The sequence below is a fragment of the Sus scrofa genome, chromosome 10 (genome assembly GCF_000003025.6).
Source record: "Sus scrofa isolate TJ Tabasco breed Duroc chromosome 10, Sscrofa11.1, whole genome shotgun sequence".
NCBI lineage: Eukaryota > Metazoa > Chordata > Mammalia > Artiodactyla > Suidae > Sus > Sus scrofa.
Window position 1 is genome coordinate 20,344,319 of NC_010452.4, and position 22,199 is coordinate 20,366,517.

The 22,199-nt window shown below is 39.9% G+C and overlaps 1 long non-coding RNA gene across 1 annotated transcript in view; it reads left to right on the forward strand.

Annotated features, from left to right (window-relative positions):
• LOC102165783 overlaps window positions 366-22,199 on the forward strand; it is a 56,864-nt gene continuing 35,030 nt past the window's right edge. The window contains exons 1-2 of the long non-coding RNA XR_002336246.1: window positions 366-848; window positions 2,548-2,596. This is a non-coding gene — a long non-coding RNA (uncharacterized LOC102165783). The remainder of the gene's footprint in view (window positions 849-2,547; window positions 2,597-22,199) is intronic.

A 22,199-nucleotide genomic window follows, 5' to 3' on the forward strand; every position in this document is an offset into this window, starting at 1 on the left:
TTAACGGAGCCTACTAGCATCCAGGAGGCTGCCAGCTCCATCCTGGACTTGCTCAGTGGGTTAAGGATCCTGCGTCGCTGGAGCTGTGGTGCAGGCCCGCAGCAACAGCACTGATTCAACCCCTGGCCTGGGAACTTACATGTGCCATGAGTGTGGCCCTAAAAAAAAAAAAAAAAGAATGTGTGTGTGTGTGTGTGTGATTGCCTGAAATTAAGGCAACATTGTAAAACAACCATCCTTCAATTTTTTTAAAATTAAAAAAATAAAAACATGAAAAATGTAACAAAATATTTCGATTTTTCTCCCTCAGGGCCCTCCCCTTCTGCACACTCCTAGAAAATGTTTGCCGTCTCCATAGCAGCGCTTCCACTTGGGCTTTTGTGCTAGGATGTTGTCACTAAGGGCCTCCACGTGCTGAAGAAGCAGGAGAAAGGGCTTTCTGGAGAAAGACAAGCGTCATGGCCCGAGTTGGGAGAATTTTGCCCCCGGAAGGCAAGGAGCGCTGCAGACGCACAAGAAAGAGATGCAAAAGGAAAGCCGGGGTTTTAAGAAATGTTGCAGTGAATTTAGAAATGTGAGGGGAAAACCTTCCTACTCTGAACTTCCTGCTCTGTTTGCCGGTGTGTGTCTTTGATCGCATCACTCCATCAGTATTAAATCTTACATCATTTCTACAACGGGGTTTACACCTGGGAGCAGCCTGCCTGACTGCTCTGCGCAGGCGCAACTGAGGAGGGTGGAGCCTCTGGATTCACCCGCTTCCGCCGCTTCAGGTGGATGGAGGCTTCGTGGTCTGTTGCGCCCTGTCTCTCCTGACCTCATCGGCAGCACTTCCCACCAGGAGAAAGGTACGAAGGGGTCTTTCCATGCTCTGGGTACCCCTGGCGACTCTCAAAGCAAGCCGTGGGCCAGCTGTGCGTGGCGTGGGGGAGACTGGAAGCCGGGCCCCTTTTAAATGGGGACATTTTATTAGAGACAGGAACAGACGAGGGAGCTGAAAGCTCCCAGCTGCTGGTCCCTCGCTGTAGGCTGCACCCAGGAGCCTCCTTAGGTTTGCAAATATCCTTCCTCTCCGTCCAGCATGTGTTTCCATCAGTGCACAGGACAGAGATGCTCAGAGAGTGTGACGTACACTCGTCCCTCGGTTTAGAGAGTCCCGCCGCCTCTCCTGTCACTCAGAACTCCAGAAAACCGTGAACTCGCTTTGAAATGCTCAGGTGGGGACCTTGAAGACCTTAGGGGAGACTTAAATGCCGAAACATTGGTGGTACCTCTCCCACATGTCTTAAAAATAAAAACAATTTTTTTTTTTTGTCTTTGTCCTTTTAGGGCTGCACCTGTGGCATATGGAGGCTCCCAAGTTAGGGGTACGTACAATCAGAGCTGTAGCTGCCGGCGTACACCGCAGCCACAGCCACGCCAGATCCGAGCCGCTTCTGCGACCTACACCACAGCTCACGGCAACATCGACCCTTAACCCACTAAGCGAGGCTAGGGATTGAACCCACAACCTCATGGTTCCTAGTTGGATTCATTTCTGCTGCGCCACGACGGGAACTCCTAAAACCACTTCTTAATTCATAAATGAAGACGAAGATAATCCAGTATTTTTTTAAGGTTTAACTTCTTTGAGGCTTCTAATTGAAATATCAAATATTATCCTTCAAAAATAGTTTTTGAGTCTACTTTGTTGGCACCCTAAGTCTGGGTTTTTCTGGCTGCTGGCTAATTTTTTGTGTTGACATGAGGATGGAGAAAATAGATTAAGGACAAAGCCACCTTGTTGAAACAAGGGAGCTTGGCTAGGCCTCCAAAATGCCAGCATGTGACGACCAGGTGAAGGTCATTGTAATTTCTAAACTAAAGCAGATAATCTAGCCTATTTGTTACTTTTGTAGCACAAAAAAACTTTTTTTTTTTTTTGACTTTTCTAGGGCTGCTCCCAGGGCATATGGAGGTTCCCAGGCTAGGGGTCCAATTGGAGCCAAAGCCACTGGCCCACGCCACAGCCACAGCAACTCCAGATCCTTAACCCACTGAGCAAGGCCAGGGATTGAACCCGCAACCTCGTGGTTCCTAGTTGGATTCGTTAACCACTGTGTCATGACGGGAACTCCAAAAGAACTTTTCTTGATGACAAAGTTTTCCCTGATGAGCTTGTTTGAGGTATCCACTATGAGGTACCATAAAACTATTTCAAAGCTATTTGTATTTTTCAATTTTCTTGTATTGCCAGCGTCTAGAAAACTAGTAAATAATCCTTAGTATAGTAAGAATGGTGTTACTGGGACAATAGTGACAATATCACACATACCTAACACTTGGATCCACTTTGCAATTGACAAGGAATATCATTTCCCAAATAGCTTCTCATTTGAACCGCATTTCGGTTGTGTGATGTAACAGGAGAGTTATTAAAAGTCCTATAAGTAAGTTAATGAGCCAACCTCCTTCGCATTTTAACAGGGACTTTCTGAGATGGAATTTGTTGACACCCAAGATCAAAGCATTGTTCTAGTTTATAATCATGATTTTATTTTTCTGCAGGGAGTAAGGGAGAAGCCCCATCAGCACGATAAAGAACACGCTATAAAAGGTACCAATACCTCTTTTCATAGAATCCTCATTCTTTAAAGCCTAGGGTAAACGCTACCTCCTCTGGGAAGCCCGCCTGGCTGCCCAGAAAGAGCATTCTTGTTTTTCCCTCGCTGCCAGAGGTACTTGATCAAAGCTTCCATGTGGGTTTCCTCCACGGATCGTGAGTTCTTCTGGGTTTCCTCTGTCATCTTGTACATGAGCAGCACGTAATCCAGTACTTCGAGCACAAAATAGATGCTCAGGAAACAGTACTGACTGATCCATGAGGCATATGAGTGAATGAATGGATACATGCTTCATAATTGGGACCACTTCTGTGGGTGAAGATGGCTCACCAGGTTGAAATTTTTTAATTTAGCAAGGGTTTATAAGCTGCAGGATCAGGAGGGCTCTAGAGTTTTAACTCGGAATTCCTCTTGGCTCAAGTGTAGATTGATGATAGCCCCCTTCAAGGGGCATCTTTTGAAACGCTTCAAAACGTGAGTAGAAGTCTTAAGAGATATCAGAATGTTAGATGTGTGTACCCGTCTCCAGGAGGGCCCCTTGCAAGTCTGTCCTTCTTATAAACTAAGAAATTTTAAGAAATGGAATCACTTGGTTACCCTTTGCAAGAATTTGCAAAAATTCTCAAAGGCAGCAGCTTGTAGGCAAGGCTCCTGGCAACAGTCTACTGATTTCTTAAGTATTCACTTCTGAAAAAGAGCAGGCGAACGTGGAAAGCGCAGCGGTTATCATTAGTGCTGATAAGCTGCTTGTCAGCACTCTGGCTCCACGTTATGCAGAGAAGCTGCAGGCTCTTCTCACTGATGAGCAGGAGAGCTGGTAAAAGGCTTCAATGGGGATATTTGAGACAGGTCTGCTGTGGCTTCAAGCACGTAATCAGCAGAGTTCTTTATGGAAACCCAGTTGAAGCTCATCCTTCACACCTCGGTACATTAATAACATTAATTTCACTCAGCCTTTATAATCAGAGAGTCCCACCTACAGACACTCATTTGAAGATGTCTGAGGGCCCACACAAGTAGGGAGGTAATAATACTTCTCCTAAAGAAAACGGCCACATGGAAAAGGTGGCTATTAGGAAGTAATAATTACACCTGAAATGTTAATAACCGGGTATCTTTTTCTGAACTCTTACAGGTATCTACATTTAAAAAGATAAAATTATTTAAAAATTAGAATAAGAGCAGTTTCAGCAGAAAATGAGCAATTTTCTTTGTTGATGTTACCGACTAGTTTCCTTAGTGATTCTTCTATGTGAGCCTGGAAAACTGAAGGAGACTATTATTATACAAAGCCTTCTGGCACAAATGGCATCACATATCTCATGTGATAGGGGATTTCTTGAAAACAAAGAAGAAAAATGAAGGATTCAGTGTTTGGGGTTTTCAGTGCAAATTCATTGCTGTGCTTGCCAATAATATCCTGCAGCTGGATGCTTTCTATACCGGGAGGGGAGAAGCTAGAAATTCAAACAGCTTCATGTTAAGTTCTTAAGTTCAAGTTAGGGGATAATAGAATATAACTTTTAAAGAATTATAACATGTCTCTCCTCACAAAGATCACGTAAGAAATATTCACAAGAGATTGGAGAGTGTAAGTAGAAAAAGTCCTATGTCTTTAAAATTATTATGAGATATATTGGTGAAAATGAGAAAATCAAGCATTGTAGGTTTTTAAAATTCAATGCAAAGCAAACAAAAGATGTCGTCCCATTAACAAAGCAATGACTCAGCTACTCAGAACCCCAATCTGTAATATTCGCACCATCTATCTGTAGCTTCCTCTTGGCCCAGATGAAGGTTGGGTTTACTTAATGTCTATTTCTAATGTAGATTCAAGGCTCTCCCATCTTGAAAGAAATTCCTGGAGGGCTGTCGGGTTATGACAACTCTTCCCTTGGACTCTCTGCCAAGGCCAAGCTAATCTTGACTCAATCCTTCGTTCCCATCTTCTTCATCCATAAGATGAATCTTCAGTCTGGAAGGGGTGGAGGAAACAGAGAGGGAATTTACATGTATTCCCATCTCCAACTCCATGCACATTATATTCCAAGCTACTTAAGTATCTTTAAATGCTTCATGGTGTTTATTTCTGTAAATAACTTATTTTCTTAATTTCTGTAAATATTCTATAAATATTTCTGTAAATATTATTGTTTATTTCTGTAAATAATTAGTGTAATCTTGAAGAACAAAATAGTCATCAGAAGGCTAGAGAAATACAAACACTATTTGGATTTTTTAATAATTTTTTATTAAAATTTTTTTTTTTCTTTTTACATCCACACCTGCAGCATATGGAAGTTCCCAGGCTGGAAGTCAAATTGGAGCTGCAGCTGCATCACAGCCATGGCAGTATCGGATCCTTAACCCACCGAGCGAGGCCAGGGATGGAACCCACCTCCTGACACACACTGTGTCGGCTCCTCACCCCACTGAGCCATACTGGGAACTCCTCAAAATCTTTTTATTATTGAGAATTTCAAACATTTGAAAATAGAATAATGTAGTAAAATCTCTTAAACTTATTATGCAGTTTCGGCCATTACCAACTCTTGTACTGTACCCCATTGCCTATAACATATCTACTTTCTCCCAGCCTGCAAGCTTGTGAATTAAATCCCAAACATTTAATTTTCTCTCTCCATTTCAGTCTATGTCTCTAAAAGAACTCACTTATTAATATAATGAAAATATCAGTAGTCCAGCTAAAAATTGAGTAATACTTTTTAAAATATTATCAAATATCCAGTAAGCATGTGAACTTCCCATTATCCCAAAATGTATAAATTGATTTATTTTATAGTTTACTTTCAGCAGAACCCAAATAAATCCATATGTGATAGCTTTTCTTTTTTTTACATGAGTGTGTGTGTGTATATATATATATATATATATAATGTATGTATTTTTCAGATTATTCTCCCTTATAGGTTATTACAAAATATTTAGTATATAGTTCGCTGTGCTATAGTGAGTCCTTGTCATTTATCTACTTTATGTACAGCAGTGTGTATGTTAATCCCAAACTCCTAATTTTCCCTCCCCGCCCCCTTGCTTTTCCCCATGGTTTGTTTTCTGTGTCTGTGGGTTGATTTCTGTTTTGTAAATAAGTTCATTTGTATCTTTTAAAAAAAATTCTACATATAAGTGATATATTTCTTTGTCTCTCTTACTTAGTATGATAATCTCTAGGTCCATCCATGTTGCTGCAAATGGGGTTTCTTTTTCATGGATGAGTAATATTCTAATATGTATATATACACGCACTGCATCTTCCTTATCCATTACTCTGTTGATGGACATTTAGTCCATCATTAGCACCATTGCGTCCATGTCTTGACTATTATAAGTAGTGCTGCAATGAATATGGGGTGCATGTATCTTTTTCAAATTATGGTTTTCTTTGGATACATGCCCAGGAGTGGGACTGCAGGATCATGTAGGAACTCTATTTTTAGTTTTTGGAGGAACCCCCATACTGTTCTCTGTAGTGACTATACCAATTTACATTCCCACCAGCAGTTAAGTATCTTTTGATTGTTTTCTGTCTCTACTTCTCTCTCCCTCTTTTGGTTTGTGCTTTTGCTGTGTCATTAGAGAAATACAGGTTGATTTTATGTACTTGGACAGCTTCCCCTCTTCCATCTTTCCTGAGCACTGGTAGTTGGATCTAGATTTTTCTAAAATCAGAATTGGATTAGATATTTTTCCAAGACACTGTCATGGGTGGTGGGGTGTTCTCTTGGAAAGCAAAAAAAAAGTGTCTTATTTTCTTTCTTGTGATGTTAGCAGACATTGATGCTCAATGCTTAGGTCAAGTAGTTCATTAGGAAGAATGTCCTAGCTCTATTCTGCCCTCTTCCCTAGTGGCTGGGATGCTATAATAATAAAGTGAAACTTCCTCTGATCTACTCTTAGGTTATCCAGTGGTAGGTTAGCATGGGAAAAGCAGGATAAATGTTTGATTCTTTCTCTTTATGAAACCATTTCCAAAATAATGAGTTCAGTTCCTAGCATATACTGATAACGATCAATTAAGTCATTTTTGATATCATAAATTTGTGGAAGTAAACTTTAATGTAGTTCAGTCCATTGCACCTGTGGTTTTCGTTCAAATTAAATCATTTTAGGAGTTTCTGTCGTGGTGCAGTGGAAACGAAGCCGACTAGGAACCATGAGGTTGCGGGTTCAACCTGGCCTCGCTCAGTGGGTTAAGGATCCGGCGTTGCTGTGAGCTGTGGTGTAGGTCGCAGACGCAGCTCGGATCCTGAATTGCTATGGCTGTGGTGTAGGCGGCTGGCTTCAGCTCCAATGGACCCTGGCCTGGGAACCTCCATATACCGTGGGTTGGCCCAGAAAGAAGGAAAGAAAGAGAAAGAAAGAAATGTAAATCATTTTAGCCCATGGGAGCCTCTTTAATTTGGCTCTTGAGATCTTTGAAACTACTTGAATAGTTTTTGATAAATTCGTGGCTGTCTTGTCTTATAGGACATATCAGGCATCTTGTATGTTGCCTGCCCCGGCCTGGACACCGTTTTGCTAAGGATCCTCAGGTTCCTTTCAGGAGGAAAGGGTCCATTCCATGAAGAATGCAGTTTGAATTGGGGGTACTAGTTGCACAACTCACATCTAGGTTGGTCGATGTTGCGTCTTCAGAGCTAGATATTAGTTTTTGTGTTTTAGAGAGAAATTTTGTATGTCAAATTTTCTGTTAATATTCAGGTTTTATATTTGTATTTTCCTTCTATGCTATCCGTCTCAGTTTTGAGGACATAGTAGTCTGTCAATGTCTGTCTAGCCATTTTTGTTCTCTGAAGCTCATTTCCTGCAAGATTCTTCAAGGAAGGTTTAAGGGTGTCCATCGTGAACTTGTATGTTGTTAACCATTTGCGGGTAACTGGATATAAAATCCTGTCTCACATTTTGTTCTTTGGGCATTGTAAAAAAACGTTACTCCACTATCTTGTGTCATTGCTGCCCTTCAAGAATATTGATTGCTGTTGTGAAGTCTAATTGCAACATGAATTTCTTTTTTGCTTGGGCTTTTTATATTTAAGGTCTAGTGATTTTGTTAAATATTTTTGGTGTATTGCTTTATATTACTGCGATAGTAAAATGCCACAGACTTAACAGGTTAAAACAACACAAATTTATCATCTTACAGTTCTCTAGGTCAGATATCCAAAATGGGTCTCTCATTGGGCTAAAACCAAGGTGTCAGCGCAGATGCATTCCCCTCTGGAGCCTCTAAGGGGCAGTCTGTTTCCTTGTTCCTTCCAGCTTCTAGAGGCCACCCACATTCCTTGGGTGATGGACCCCTTCTTTCTTCCTCAAAGCCAGCACCATCGTATCTCCCTTGACCCTTCTTCAGAAGTCACATCTCCTTCCCACCACAGCCAGGAAAAGTACTTCTCCTTTAAGGATTTTGTGTGATTAGATTGGGCTCATTCAGATAACACAGAATAATCTCAGCTCAAGGTCCTTAACCTTAATTACACCTGTGTGCAAAGTCCCTTTATCACCCAAGGTAACACACTCACAGTTCTGGAGATTAGGGTGCAGACGTCTTTGGGGGGCCGTTTACCACACATGATGTTGTCTCTTCTGGGTCAGTTTCCCAGGAACATGATAGATCATTTCAACATGGAGTTTCAAATATTAACCTTATGTTTGAAACATTTTCCTGAATTGCAGTTTTTTTGTTGTCATTATCGTTCTATTCCATTGCATTGCTTTGCTTTTCCAGGGACTTCTGTTACATATGTTGGAGCTTCTTTATCAATTTCATTCCAGGGACTTCTGTAACATATGTTGGAGCTTCTAATTTATCAATTTCATTCTAATCCTTTTTATTTCCTTTCATTTGTCTTTTATTTCATTTTGTCCTTTTCACCTGTTTCTCTTAAGTTATTATCTATTGTGTTTATTTATTTTTGTCTTTTGTCTTTTTAGGGCTGCATCTGCAGCATATGGAGGTTCCCAGGCTAGGGGTCCAATTGGAGCTGAAGCCAGTGGCCTACACCACAGCCACAGCAATGCAGGATCTGAGCCACGTCTGTGACCTACACCATAGCTCACAGCAACGCTGGATCCTTAACCCACTGAGCAAGCCGGGATTGCACCCGAAACCTCATGGTTCCTAGTTGGATTCATTTCCACTGCGTCCTGTATTATGTTTATTTACTCTTGTGTTTCTTTTGGTTTAATCTAATTTTTTTTCTTTTAATTGTCTTCTGGGTTCTATCACTTTATAATGGACCTTTTTCCCCCCTCTTTTCTTTCTTTCTTTCTTTCTTTCTATTTATTTTTTATTACTCAAATGAATTTATCACATCTGTAGTTGTATAATGATCATAACATCTGATTTCACAGGATCATGGACCTTTTAAGAGCAGATTTATTTTTTATTGGAGTATAGTTGGCTTATAATGTATTAGTTTCAGGTGTACAGCAAGGTGAATCAGTTAAGCATATACATCCATTCTTTTTCCCATCTAGGTTATTACAGATTATTGAATAGATTTCCCTGTATCATACGGTAGGTCTTTGTTAATTATCTCTTTTATATACAGTAGTGTGTATATGTTATTCCCATCCTCTAATTCATCCCTCTGCCCTTCATGCTTTCCTCTATGATAACCATGTTTGATTTTTGAAATCTGAGTTTGTTTCTGTTTTATAAACAAGTTGTTTTGCATCATTTTATTAGATTCCACATATAAGTGATATCATATATTTGTCTTTCTCTTAGTATGATAATCTCTAGGCCCATCCATATTGCTGCAAATGACATTATTTTGTTCTTTGCATGGTTGAGTAATATGCTGTCATATATATGTATCACCTTTTCTTTATCCATTCCTCTATTGATGGGCATTTCGGTTGCTTCAATGTCTTGGCTATTGTAAATATGCTGCAGTGAATGTTGGGGTGCATGTATCTTTTCAAAGTATGGTTGACTCTGGATACATGGCCAGGAGTGGGTTAGTGGATCATAGAGTAGCTCTATTTTTTAGTTATTTAAGGAATCTCCATCCTGTTCTCTATAGTGGTTGCACCAATTTGCATTCCCACCAACAGTGTAGGAGGGTTCCCTTTTCTCCCCCCCCTCTAGCTTTTATTGTGTGTAGACTTTTTGATGAAGGCCATTCTGAGTGGTGTGAGATGATACCTTATGGGAGTTTCGATTTTCTTTTCTTTATTAATCAGTGATGTTGAGCATCTTTGCATGTGCTCTTTGGCCATCTGTCATCTTTGGAAAAATGCCTATTTAGATCTTCTGCCCATTTTTAATTGGGTTGTCTTTTTTATATAAAGATGCAGGAGATGTTTAATAGACTTAAGAACAGTTTTGGATTAATGGAAAAATGGAGGAGGTAGCACAGAGAGTTCCCATATGCACCCCTCCTCCAAGCAGCTCTTACAATTAATTAGTGTTGATGTATTATGACTAAGTCATGTCCATAATTTACATTAAGGGTCAGTCTTTGTGTCATACAAGCCTTTGGGTTTTAATGCATGCACAATGTCATGTATCCTCCATTACAAAACCCTACAGAATAGTTTCTCTGCCCTAAAAATTCCCGATCAGTAGGCATCTCACCTATTTATCCCTCATTTCCTCCCCTAACCCCCTGGAAACCATTCATCTTTTACTTTGTCTATAGTATTGCTTTTTCCCAAATGGTCATATATTTGGAATTAAAGATGTTTAGCTTCTCAGGTGACTTTGTTCATGTTGTAATATGCATTTAAAGTTCCTCATGTGTTTTCATGACTTTATAGCTCATTTCTTCTTCTTGAGTAATATTCCATTGTACTACAGTTTGTATGTCCAGTCACTCACTAAAGGATGACTTGATTGCTTCCAGTTTCTGACAGTTGTCAATAAAGCTGCTATAAACATGCACGTATAGCTTTTTGTGTGGACATAAGATTTCAGCTCCACGAGGTAAATGTCTAGGAGTACAACTGCTGATAGTAAACCTGTGTCTGGCTTCCTAAGCAGCTGTCAAATGGTCTTCCAAAGTGACAGTGGTGCATTGTGCATTTGCATCAGCAAAGATGACAATGTCTGTTGCTCTGCATCAGGGCCAATGTCAGGTTTTGGAACTTAGCCATCCCAACAGGTGTGTAGTAATACTTCATTGTTGTTTAGTTTGAAATCAGCACATGTTGCTGACATCTTTTCTTACACATATTTGCCATCTACACATCTTTGTTGAGATGTCTGCTGAATCTTTTTCCCATTTTTCAATTGGATTGTTCTTTGTTTTTTATTATTGAATTTTAAGAGTTTGTTGTATATTCTGGGTGTAATTCTTTATATGTATGCTTTGCCAGTATTTCTACCCATTATGTGGCTTGTCTTTTCACTCTCTTAAGAGTGTCTTTAAATAGAACAAAAGTTTTTAGTTTTAATAAAGTATAAATTTCTAATCTTTTCAAGGAGAATGCTTTTGATGTTTTATGTAAAAACTGCCAAATCCAAGGTCATCTAAATTTTCTTCTGTGTTATTTTCTAGAAGTTTTATAGTTTTGTGCTTTGCATTTAGGTCTGTGATATATTTACTTAATTCTTGTGAAAAGTAAAATTTCTGTGTCTAGATTCAACTTTTTTTTTTTTTTTTTTGCATATGGACGTAGAGTTGTTGTAGCATCATTAGTTGAAAAGACTATCCTTTCTCAACTGAATGACCTTTGCTTCTTGGTTAAAGATCAGTTAACTCTACTTGGTGTGAGTTTATTTCTGGGCTCTCTGTTCTGTTCTGTTGATCTCATTGTCTAGTCTTTAGTGAATACTATGCTGTCTTGGTTAATTGAACTTTTTATAGAAAGTCTTAAAGTTAATTCTCCAATTTTTTTCAGCATTATTTTGGCTCTTCACAAAATTTTGCCTTTTCTTTAAAAATCAGCTTGTCCTGTCCATGAAATTGAGATTATGATTGGTATTGCATTAGATCTAGTTGGGAAGATTTGACATCTTAAACAATATTGAGTTTTTGTGCCAATGAATATGGAATATCTGTCCATATGTTTCCATTCAATTTCTTTATTTTATTAGAGTTTTGTAGTTTTCCTCACATAACTCCTGTATAGTCTTACTAAATTTATACCCAAGAAGTTATTTTATTTTGATGCTAATGTAACTAATTTTAATTTCTTTTTGTTGTTTCTTTTGTGAAAATTTATTTCTTTTTATTTTTAAATGATTTTTATTTTTTCCATTATACTTGGTTTACAGTGTTCTGTGTGTTTTCTACTATAGAGCAAAGTGATCTAGTCACACATACAAATATACATTCTTTTTCGTGTATTATCCTCCATCATGCTCCATCACAAGTGACTAGATAGAGTTCCCAGTGCTATACAGCAGGATCTCATTGCTTTCCATTCCAAAGGCAATAGTTTGCATCTATTAACCCCAAATTCCCAATTCATCCCACTCCCTTCTCCTCCCCCTTCGCAACCACAAGTCAGTTCTCCAAGTAAATGATTTTCTTTTCTGTGGAAGGGTTCATTTGTGCTGTATATTGGATTCCAGATATGTGATATCATACGGTGTTTGTCTTTCTCTTTCTGACTTACTTCACTTAGCATGAGAGTCTCTGGTTCCATTCATGTGGCTGCAAATAACATTATTTTGTTCTTTTTTCTGGTTTAGTATTCCATTGTGTATATACACACCATGTCTTCTTAATCCAATCATTTATCATATCAATGGACATTTAGGTTGTTTTCATGTCTTGGCTATTGTGAATAGTGCTGCAATGAACATACTTTTTCAAGGAAATTTTGTTCAGATGTATGCCCAAGAGTGGGATTGTTGGTTCATATGGTAGTTCTGTATCAAGTCTTCTGAGGTATCTCTATACAGTTTTCCATAGTGGTTGTACCAATTTACATTCCCACCAACAGTGTAGGAGGGTTCCCTTTTTTCCACACCCTCTCCAGAATTTGTTATTTGTTGATTTGTTAATGATGGCCATTTTGACTGGTGTGAGGTGGTACTTCATAATAGTTCTGATTTGCATTTCTCTTATAATTAGTGATGTTGAACATTTTTTTTCATGTGCTTGTTGGCCATCTGTATATCTTCTTTGGAGAAATGTATATCAGGTCTTTTTCCCATATTTCAATTAGGTTGTTGGGTTTTTTGCTGTTGCGTTGTATAAGTTGTTTGTATATTTTAGAGATTAAGCCCTTGTAAGTTGCATCGTTTGAAACTATTTTCTCCCATTCTGTAGGTTGTTTTTTTTTTTTTTTAATGGTTTCCTTTGCTATGCAAAACTTGTCAGTTTGATTAGGTCCCATTGGTTTATTTTTGCTTTTATTTCTGTTGCTTTGGGAGACTTATCTAAGACAGCATTTGTAAGGTTGATGTTAGAGAATGTTTTGTCTATATTCTCTTCTAGGAGTTTGGTGTCCTGTTTTATGTTTAAGTCTTTAAGCCATTTTGAGTTTATTTTTGTGCATGGTGTGAGGGTGTGTTCCAGTTTCATCAGTTTACATGTGGCTGTCCAGTTTGCCCAGCAATACTTGCAGAAAAGACTGTCTTTTCCCCATTTTGTATTCTTGCCTCTTTTGTTGAAGATTAATTGACCATAGGTGTCTGGGTTTACTTCTGGGTTCTCTATTCTGTTCCACTGGTCTGTATGTCTGTTTTGGTACCAGTACCACACTGTCTCGATGACTGTGGCTTTGTAACATTGCCTGAAGTCTGGGAGAGTTATGCCTCCTGCTTGGTTTTTGTTCCTCAGGATTGCTTTGGCAATTCTGGGTCTTTTGTGGTTCCATATAAATTTTTGGATTGTTTGTTCTAGTTCTGTGAAAAATGTCGTGGGTAATTTGATAGGGATTGCATTGAATCTGTAGATTGCTTTGGGTAGTATGGCCATTTTTATGACATTAATTTTTCCAATGCAGGAGCATGGAATATCTTTCCATTTCCTTGAATCCTCTTTAATTTCCTTGATTAATGTTTTATAGTTCTCAGCATATAAGTCTTTCACCTCCTTGATCAGATTTATTCCTAGGTATTTAATTTTTTGGGGTGTGATTTTAAAAGGTATTATAGTTTTATATTCCTTTTCTAATATTTTGTTGTTAGTATACAGATATACAATGGATTCCTGAATGCTAATCTTGTATCCTGCTGCTTTGATCAGTTCAAGTAGTTTTTGTATGGATTCCTTAGTGTTTTCTGAATATAGTATCATATCATGCGCATACAGTGACAATTTTACCTCTTCTCTTCCAATGTGGATACTTTTTATTTCTTTCGTTTGACTGATTGCTGAGCTAGGACTTCCAGTACTGTGTTGAATAACAATGGTGAAAGTGGGCATCCTTGTCTTGTTCCAGATTTTAGTGGGAGTGCTTTCAGCTTTTCTCCATTGAGTATTATATTTGCTGTGGGTTTGTCATAAGTGGCTTTTATTATATTAAGGTACGTTCCCTTTATACCCACTTTGGTAAGAGTTTTTATTATGTAAGAAAGTTGGACTTTGTCAAATGCTTTTTATGCATCTATTGAGATGATCATGTGGTTTTTGACTTTTATTAATGTGTATGACATTTGATTGATTTGCATATGTTGAACCATCTTTGTGACCCTGGGATGAATCCCACCTGTCGTGGTGTATGATCTTTTTTTATATGTTGTTGGATTCTGTTGGCTAAAATTTTGTTGAGAATTTTTGTGTCTGTATTCATCAAAGATATTGGCCTAGAGTTTTCTGGTGATATCTTTGTGTGGTTTTGGTATTAGGGTGATGGTGGCTTCATAGAATGTCTTTGGGAGTATTCCTTCTTCAACCTTTTTGAAAAGTTTAAGAAGGATGGGCATAAGTTCCTCTTTGTATGTTTGGTAGAATTCGCCTGTGAAGCCATCTGGTCCTGGACTTTTGTTCATAGGGAGTATTTTTTATTACATATTCAATTTCATTTCTAGTGATGGGTTTCTTCAGTTGATCTATTTCTTTTTGATTCAGTTTTGGCAGGCTGTATCTCTAGAAAGTTGTCCTTTTCTAGGTTGTCAAATTCATTGGCACATAACTGTTGATTTCAATTTCATATTCCAGTTGCTCATTGCTAGTATGCAAGAAAGAAATTGAAATTCCTGGTGGCCTAGTGGTGGAGGACTCCGTGTTGTCAATCCTGTGGCTCTGGTTACTGCTGTGGCTTGGGTTCGATCCCCGGCCCAGGAACTTGTGCATGCCATGGGCATGGCCAAAACAAGAAAGAAATGGACTTTTGCGTATTAACCATATGTCCTGCAACTTTTACATAGTTGCTTATTCTAGAGATTTGGTTGTTTTCCTACTCTGGATTTTTCTTCGTGGGACACTCGTGTCATCTGAAGAGCAGCTTTATGTCTTCCTTTCTAATGTGTATACCGTGTGTTTTTTCAAAGTGGTGTTGTATTAGCTAGGACTTCTCATACAATGTTGAGTAGGAATAGTGAGACGAGGCATCCTTGTCTTGTTCTCATGTTTAGGGGAAAGCCATCTAATTTCTCATCACTAAGTATGCTGTTACCTACAGGTTGTTTGCAGATATTCTTGATCAAATTGAGGAAGTTCTCCTCTGTTCCTATCTGATTGAAAGTTTTTGTGATGAATGGGTATCTAATTTTATCAAAGGGTTTTTTTCTGTATCAACCTGTTTATGATTTTTCTTCTTTAGCCTGTGGATTGGCCATGCTGTATAAATTCTTTTATGGATTATTTGACTTGATGCATTAATATTTTGTTAAGGATTTTCACATCTACATTCATGAGACGTTGGCCTTTTGCCCCCTTTCTTGTGATGTCTCTCTCTCTCTTTTTTTTTTTTTTTTTTAGGGCTTTACCTACGGCATATGTATGCTCAGGCTAGGGTTCAAATCGGAGCTGTAGCTTCCGGCCTACACCACAGCCAAAGCAACATCGGATCCGACCTACACCACAGCTCGTGGCAACGCCAGATCCTTAACCCACAGAGCGAGGCCAGGAATCAAACCTGCATCCTCATGGATCCTAGTCAGATCATTTCCACTGAGCCATGATGAAAACTTCCCTTTCCTGTGATGTCTTAATCTGGTTTGGGGGTTTTGGTAATGCTGGCCTCAAAAAATGAGTTAGAAAGTAATCCCTCTGTTACTATCTTCTAGAAGAGATTGTAGAGAATTGATTTAATTTCTTCTTTCAACGTTGAGTAGAATCACCAGTAAAATCACTGGGCCTGGCTCCTTCTTTGTGAAAGGTTATTAATTGCAGATTTTCTTTCATAGCTGTAGGCATATTCAGATCATCTCTCCTGCACGAATTTGAGAACATTGTGTCTACCAAGGATAGGTCCATTTCATCCAAGTTGTTCAATTTGCGATCACACAATTGTTCCTAATAGTCATTTAATATTATATGTCCATGGGACCAATAGTGATCTTTTCTCTTTCATTTACGATTTTATTAAAGTCTTTTTTCTTAGTGCATAAATGTTATTGCTCTTTTCAAAGTATCAGCATTTGGTTTAGCTGATTTTCTCCATAGATTTTCTGTCTTCAATTTTACTGATTTTTTGCTCTAAATGTATTCTTTTCTGATGCTTGCTTAGCTTTGTATTACTCTTCTTGCTTTATTTACTGAAGATGGAAATTTATGTTATTAATCTTAGATTTATCTTATGTGATATATGCATTCAATGCCATAAATTTGTCTATAAGCACTGATTCCACTACATATCACAATTTTAGATAAGTTTTATTTTCATTTAGTTAATTTTTTTTTAATTTTTGAAACTTCTTTTCCCATCCATGTGTTAGATAGAAGTGTATTGTTTAATCTCTAAATATCTGGGGATTTTACAACTCTGTTTCTGTTATTTTCTAGTTTAATTCCATTGTGGTCTGAAGGCATCCCTTGCATTATTTCTATTCTTTTTAACGTCTTAAGATGTGTTTTATGTCCCAGAATGTGGCCTCTCTTGGTGAAGGTTTTATGTCCTCTTGAGAATAATGTATATTCCATCGTTGTTGGATCCAATCGATTGATAACATGGTTAAGATCAGCTATATCCTTAATGATTTTTTGCTTACTGGATTTAGTGCAATTGAAAGAAGGCTATTGAAGGCTCCAGCTACGTTTAGTAAGTTTATCGATTTCTCTTTGCATTTCTGTCAGTTTTCATCTCATGTATTTTCGTGCTGTGTTGTTAGGTAGATGCACATTGAGTATTATATTTTTACTCTTGGAGGACTGACTCCTTAAACATTATGTAATGCCTTTATTTATCCCTGCTGCTTTTTCTTGTTGTGAAGTCTGCTTTATCTGAAGTTAATATAGCTATTCCAGCTTTGATTAGTGTTAGTATGAGAAATCTTTCACCATCCCTTTACTTTTAAGCTATCCTTGGCTTTCTATTTGAATTACGTTTCTTTTAGACAATATACACTCTTTAAAAAAATCCACTCTGAAAGTCTCTGTATTTTCATTGTTATATTTGGGCCATGCACATTTAAGTTTATTGGTATAGTTGGGTTGATACCTACCATAATTATAATGATTTTATATTTATTGCTGTTGTCCTTTTTTATTTATCTTTCTCTTCTTATCTGCTTCTCTGGTGTTATTTGAACACTTACTATAATTCCATTTTCTCTATTCTCTTATCATGGCAATTATACTTCTTTTTAAAATTGTGTCAGTGCTGCCCTAGAGGTTGCAATATACATTCACAAATAGTCTAAGTTCACATTCAGAAAACACTAGTGTTTCACAAAATATAAAGTAGGTACACTATAACTGATATTCACACCTATCCTCTCTCAGTCCCTGGAATATTGCTGTCATTACTTATCCACACAATGTAATCACTCAAGACATTGTTCCTCTATCGTGAATAAATCGTTATCTGTTAGATCAATTAAGAATGAAAAAATAAAAAGATTTTCCCTTTATTTATTCCCTCTCTAAGGTTCTTCCTTTCTTTTTGGAGGTAGGAAAGTTCTTACCTATATCCATTTCTTTCTCTCTGAAGAAACTTTTTTTTTTTTTATCATTTCTTGCAAGGAAAGCCTACTGATGACAAATAGTCTCAATTTTTATTTCTCTGAGAATTCTATATTTCTGCTTCACTTTCTAAGAATGCTTTTGCTGGACACAGAATTTCAACTTAGTATTATTTCTCTTTCAGTGATTTAAATATTTCACTCTACTCTCTTGTTTGCCTGGTTTCTGATAAGAAGTCTGATGTATTTATTCTCTTTTTTTCCCTTCTATTATATATACATTAAATATATATATACACATATGTGCGGGTATACATATATATATATAAAATATAATCCTAGTCCACTTAATGCTCCCATAACAGAATATCACAGGCTAGGTGGCTTTTACAACAGGAACAATTTTCTCACAGTTCTGGAAGCTAGAAGTCCAAGATCAAGGTACTGGCAGGTTTGCTTTCTCCTGACCCCTCTCTCTTTGGCTTGCAGATGGCATCTTCTCACTGTGTCCTCTTGTGGCCTTTTCTCTCTGCATGGGCATCCTGGTGTTTCTCTTCTTATAAGGGCACTAGTCATATTGAATTAAATCCTACCCATATAGCTTCATTTACCTTTAATTACCTACCTAAAGGCCCTCACTCCAAATACAGCCACATTGGGTGTTAGAACCTCGCACGTAAATGTTGGAGGGGACACGATTCCATCCATACAACAGGTAAGATGTTTAATCCTCTGACTGCTTTCAGGATTTTCTCTTTGTCTTTGGATTTCTGCTTTTGGAATATCATCAACTTAGGTTGAGACATTTTGCTTTTTCATCCTATTTGGTGTTGTCAGAGTTTCCCAGATCTGTGGTTTTGGGTCTGTCATTCATTTTCGGAAAGTGTTGGTCACTATGACCTTAAATATTTCTGTTTTTTCTTTCCTTCTCCTCCCATCCATCCATCCTTCCTTCCTGTTTCTTCTCTCTCTCCTCTCCATGTAATATTACGATTACATGCATGTTATAGCTTCTGTAATTAAGAATTCTTGGATATTATATTCCATTTTCTAAAAATTCAGTTTTTCCTTTTGCATTTTACATTAGTTAATTTCAGCAGCCATATCTTCAAATTCAGTGATCCTGTCCACAAATAAGTCCAGTCTCTGAGCAGTCCAGCAAAGATATTCTTCATTTGTTACGGTGTTTTTGATTTGTGGCACTTCCTTTTGTTTCTTGTAACGTTTCCATCTCTCTGCTCACATGACCCATCTGTTCTTGCATGTTGTCTGGTTTTTTCTGTCAGAGCCCTTAGTATATTAATCACGGTTCTTTTTTTTTTTTTTTTTTGTCTTTTTGCCATTTCCTGGGCTGCTCCTGCGACATAGGGAGGTTCCCAGGCTAGGGGTCTAATCGGAGATGCAGCTGCCAGCCTACACCAGAGATGGTTCTTTTATTTGGGGCCACACCCATGGCATATGGAAGTTACCAGGCTAGGGGTCGAATTGGAGCTACAGCTGCCGGCCTATGCCACGGCCACTTGGGATCTGAGCTGTATTTGTGACCTACACTAGAGTTCATGGCAGCTCCCGATCCCCGACCTACTGAGTGAGGCCAGGGATCAAACCCGCATCCTCATGGATATGAGTCGGGTTCATTACCGCTGAGCCACAACGGGAACTCCATCATGGTTATTTTAAATTCCATGTCTGATAATACCGAAATCTATATCAAAATCTAAGTCTGGTTCTGATGCTTGCTTTGTTTCAGACTGAGTGTTATGTGCCTTTTAGTGTGCCTTGTATTTTTTGTTGTTCTTGAAAGCTGGAAACAATATGTCGTGTAATAGAAACTGAGGAAATTAGGCTTGTAGTGAGGTTTTATGTTAATCTGGCCAGGAGCTGAGCCGTTTACTCTTTGCTGTAACTGTAGAGGCCAGAGGAGTCAGTATTTTCTGGTTTTCTCATTTCGTTGTCTCCTCTGATGTCTGGATTTTCCTGACAATTTCTTGAAGAGTCTGTGTCCTGCAGCTCTTTCTGTTACTGAACACAAGTTTGTGTGCCCGACACATAGTGAGGCCAAAAATTCTAAAACATCAAAGTTTGGAGCAGGGAAAGGTTTATTGCAAGGTGTGCAAGGAGGCAGGTGGCTCATGCCTTAAAACCCGAACTCCTTGGGAGTTCACTTTGTGGCTCAGCAGTTAACAACCCTGACTAAGATCCAGGAGGATGCAGGTTTGATCCCTGGGCTCGCTCAGTGGGTTAAGGATCCAGTGTTGCTGTGAGCTGTGGTGTAGGTTGCAGACGCAGCTCAAATCCCACGTTGTTGTGTCTGTGGCGTAGGCTGGTGGCTACAGCTCCAATCCAATTCGACCCCCAGCCTGGAAACTTTCATATGCCGCAGGTGCGGCCCTAAAAAGCAAAAAAAAAAAAAAAAAAAAAAAAAAAAAAACTCTTGGAAAGCTTTCAGCAAAGCCATTTTATAGGAGAGGTGACAGAGGGGTGTGGTTAGTTGTTGCAACTTGATGGTGTCATTCTTTGGTCTTACAGCCTCTCCAGGTAGGTCAGGTCACAATGTGCCTATAACCCTCCATCAAAACAAATGTTATTTTCTGTTGTGCACTTTTTTTTTTCCCCGAAGGTGTAATATATAAGAAAAGGGAGGTGAGATGTTAAATTCTGTCTCCATACCTCTTTGTGGCTTTTAACTCTTAGCAAATCCCTTAAGCAAAGCGACGTCATTACCCCTCATCTTACTTGTTCAGTGTTGGTCCCAAGCAATGACTTTTGCCCTCTGAGGAGAGTCAGAGGGAGGCCGGGGGGCAGGCTGGTCACCCTGCCCAGGAGCATGTGGCCAGCACCCGGTCTGAGTCCTCCTGCCAGTGTCCAGGCCCCGCTGAGAAGGCAGATCTCAGCTCGCAGTGCCCGCTGGACTGGTCACAGACCCTGCCAGCTATCACTGAGGGAGGAAACTGCCAGGGATCCAGCGCCCTCAAGCTCTGAGGCCAAGCAGTGGCCACCGGGTACGGAGGAGTGTGACCGAGGGAGACTGCCACTGTCATTAGACGGTGGAGATGGGTCGTGGTCCAGCCTGCTGGCCTTGGCAAGGGCTCTGGAGGACGCAGCCCTTGATAGACCAGGGGGATGGTGACAGAACCCCGTCCCCAGCCCTACCCCCCGAATGTTGCTGTCCACCTTGGAGGCCTGCTGGAGACATGGGTACAGCCCGGCCCTAGATTTGCGTCGCCTCCTGGAATATGGAGGCTCAGGCTGGGGACTGAGAAGCCCTGGCCTGCAGAAAGCAACTGCCTCGTAGAGTAGAGGCACCACCTACAGAGATTAACTGCCCTCTGTCATGGGACTCGGCCCTTTCTCTCCCCTGAATTGTGGAACCTTCCCCCTCCTTCTTTATTGTTCCTGCCACACGTTCCCGCCATAAACTCCCACCACAGGTTCCCGCCAGGATCCTTTATAAGCCTGTCGTCTCCTCACAGTTGCGCTAATGCCATCTTGAGCTCAGCCCATCCGTTTCAGGTGCCTTAATAAATCTCTCTTGCTTGACAGGCTTGGCCTCCTGTGTTCCTCCCTTGCAAACCTAACAGCCCTCAGCCTCTCTCTGGGCCACCCCGGCCCCTGAGCTCCCCTCCTGATCCAAGGCCACAGGGCCTGGAGGGCACCTGGGGAGAGGGCCAAGGTCCACTCACCCAACATGATAGGGATGGAGTAGGCACAGGTGGCTGTAGAAGTCCCAACAGGGGATGATAGAGAAAGAGGGAAACCTGGGGGATGCTGGGGGACCACTGTGAGTTCAGGAAAGCCATCAGAACAAGGCAGGCCTGCCTTACTAGTGGAGGTGCGAGAATTGAGAATTGCCTCAGGGCGTCGGGTGGGGGAATGGGAGGAGGCCTGCATTCAGATTCAGACCCAGGGCAGGAGTTTGAGGACCGCCCTTCTGCTGATTAGAATACACACTTTACTGGATACCAAAGAGGAGCTGCTACTCCCAGAAAGGAAGAAGCGGGCCTTTCCAACCCCCACGCCCCTTGGATGATAAAACTGTGGCCCACTGGCTCCTCAGGCAGAGCCTCCTTCCCTGCTGGCTTTCATCTCTCCCAAGCATCTTATCCTAACAAATCTATTTCTTGCCTATCACTTTGTCTCTCGCTGAATTCCTTCTGTGCAGAGACACGAAGAACCTGAACCTCCGTGAGTCCAGACACAGGGGGAGGGATTCTAATCTCAAACCGTGGGTTCAAGTCCCAATCTTTGTTCTGGCTGCATTCGGGCCGTTAGTGCTGTCACTCCCAATCACACTCTGCCACAAGGAGCCCTGCTGGCCCAGCGGGACCTCTAAAGGTCCTGCACCCAAAGTCACGTGTACTAACCTCCTGTGTTAATCCTGTGCTGACGGCCACGCCCCAGGCCATGCGTCGACCTGCCTGTCCCACCAGCCCCCGTTGCATTTCCTTTGTAACTCACTGCCATGATCCAGGAGCCCTATCAAAGTGGTGGGAAGGAGAATTGTGACATTAAATCTTAAGACTGTTTTTATTATAGTTGGTTTACAATGTTCTGTCAATTTCTGCTGTACAGCAAAGTGATCCAGTCATACATTCTTTTTCTCACCT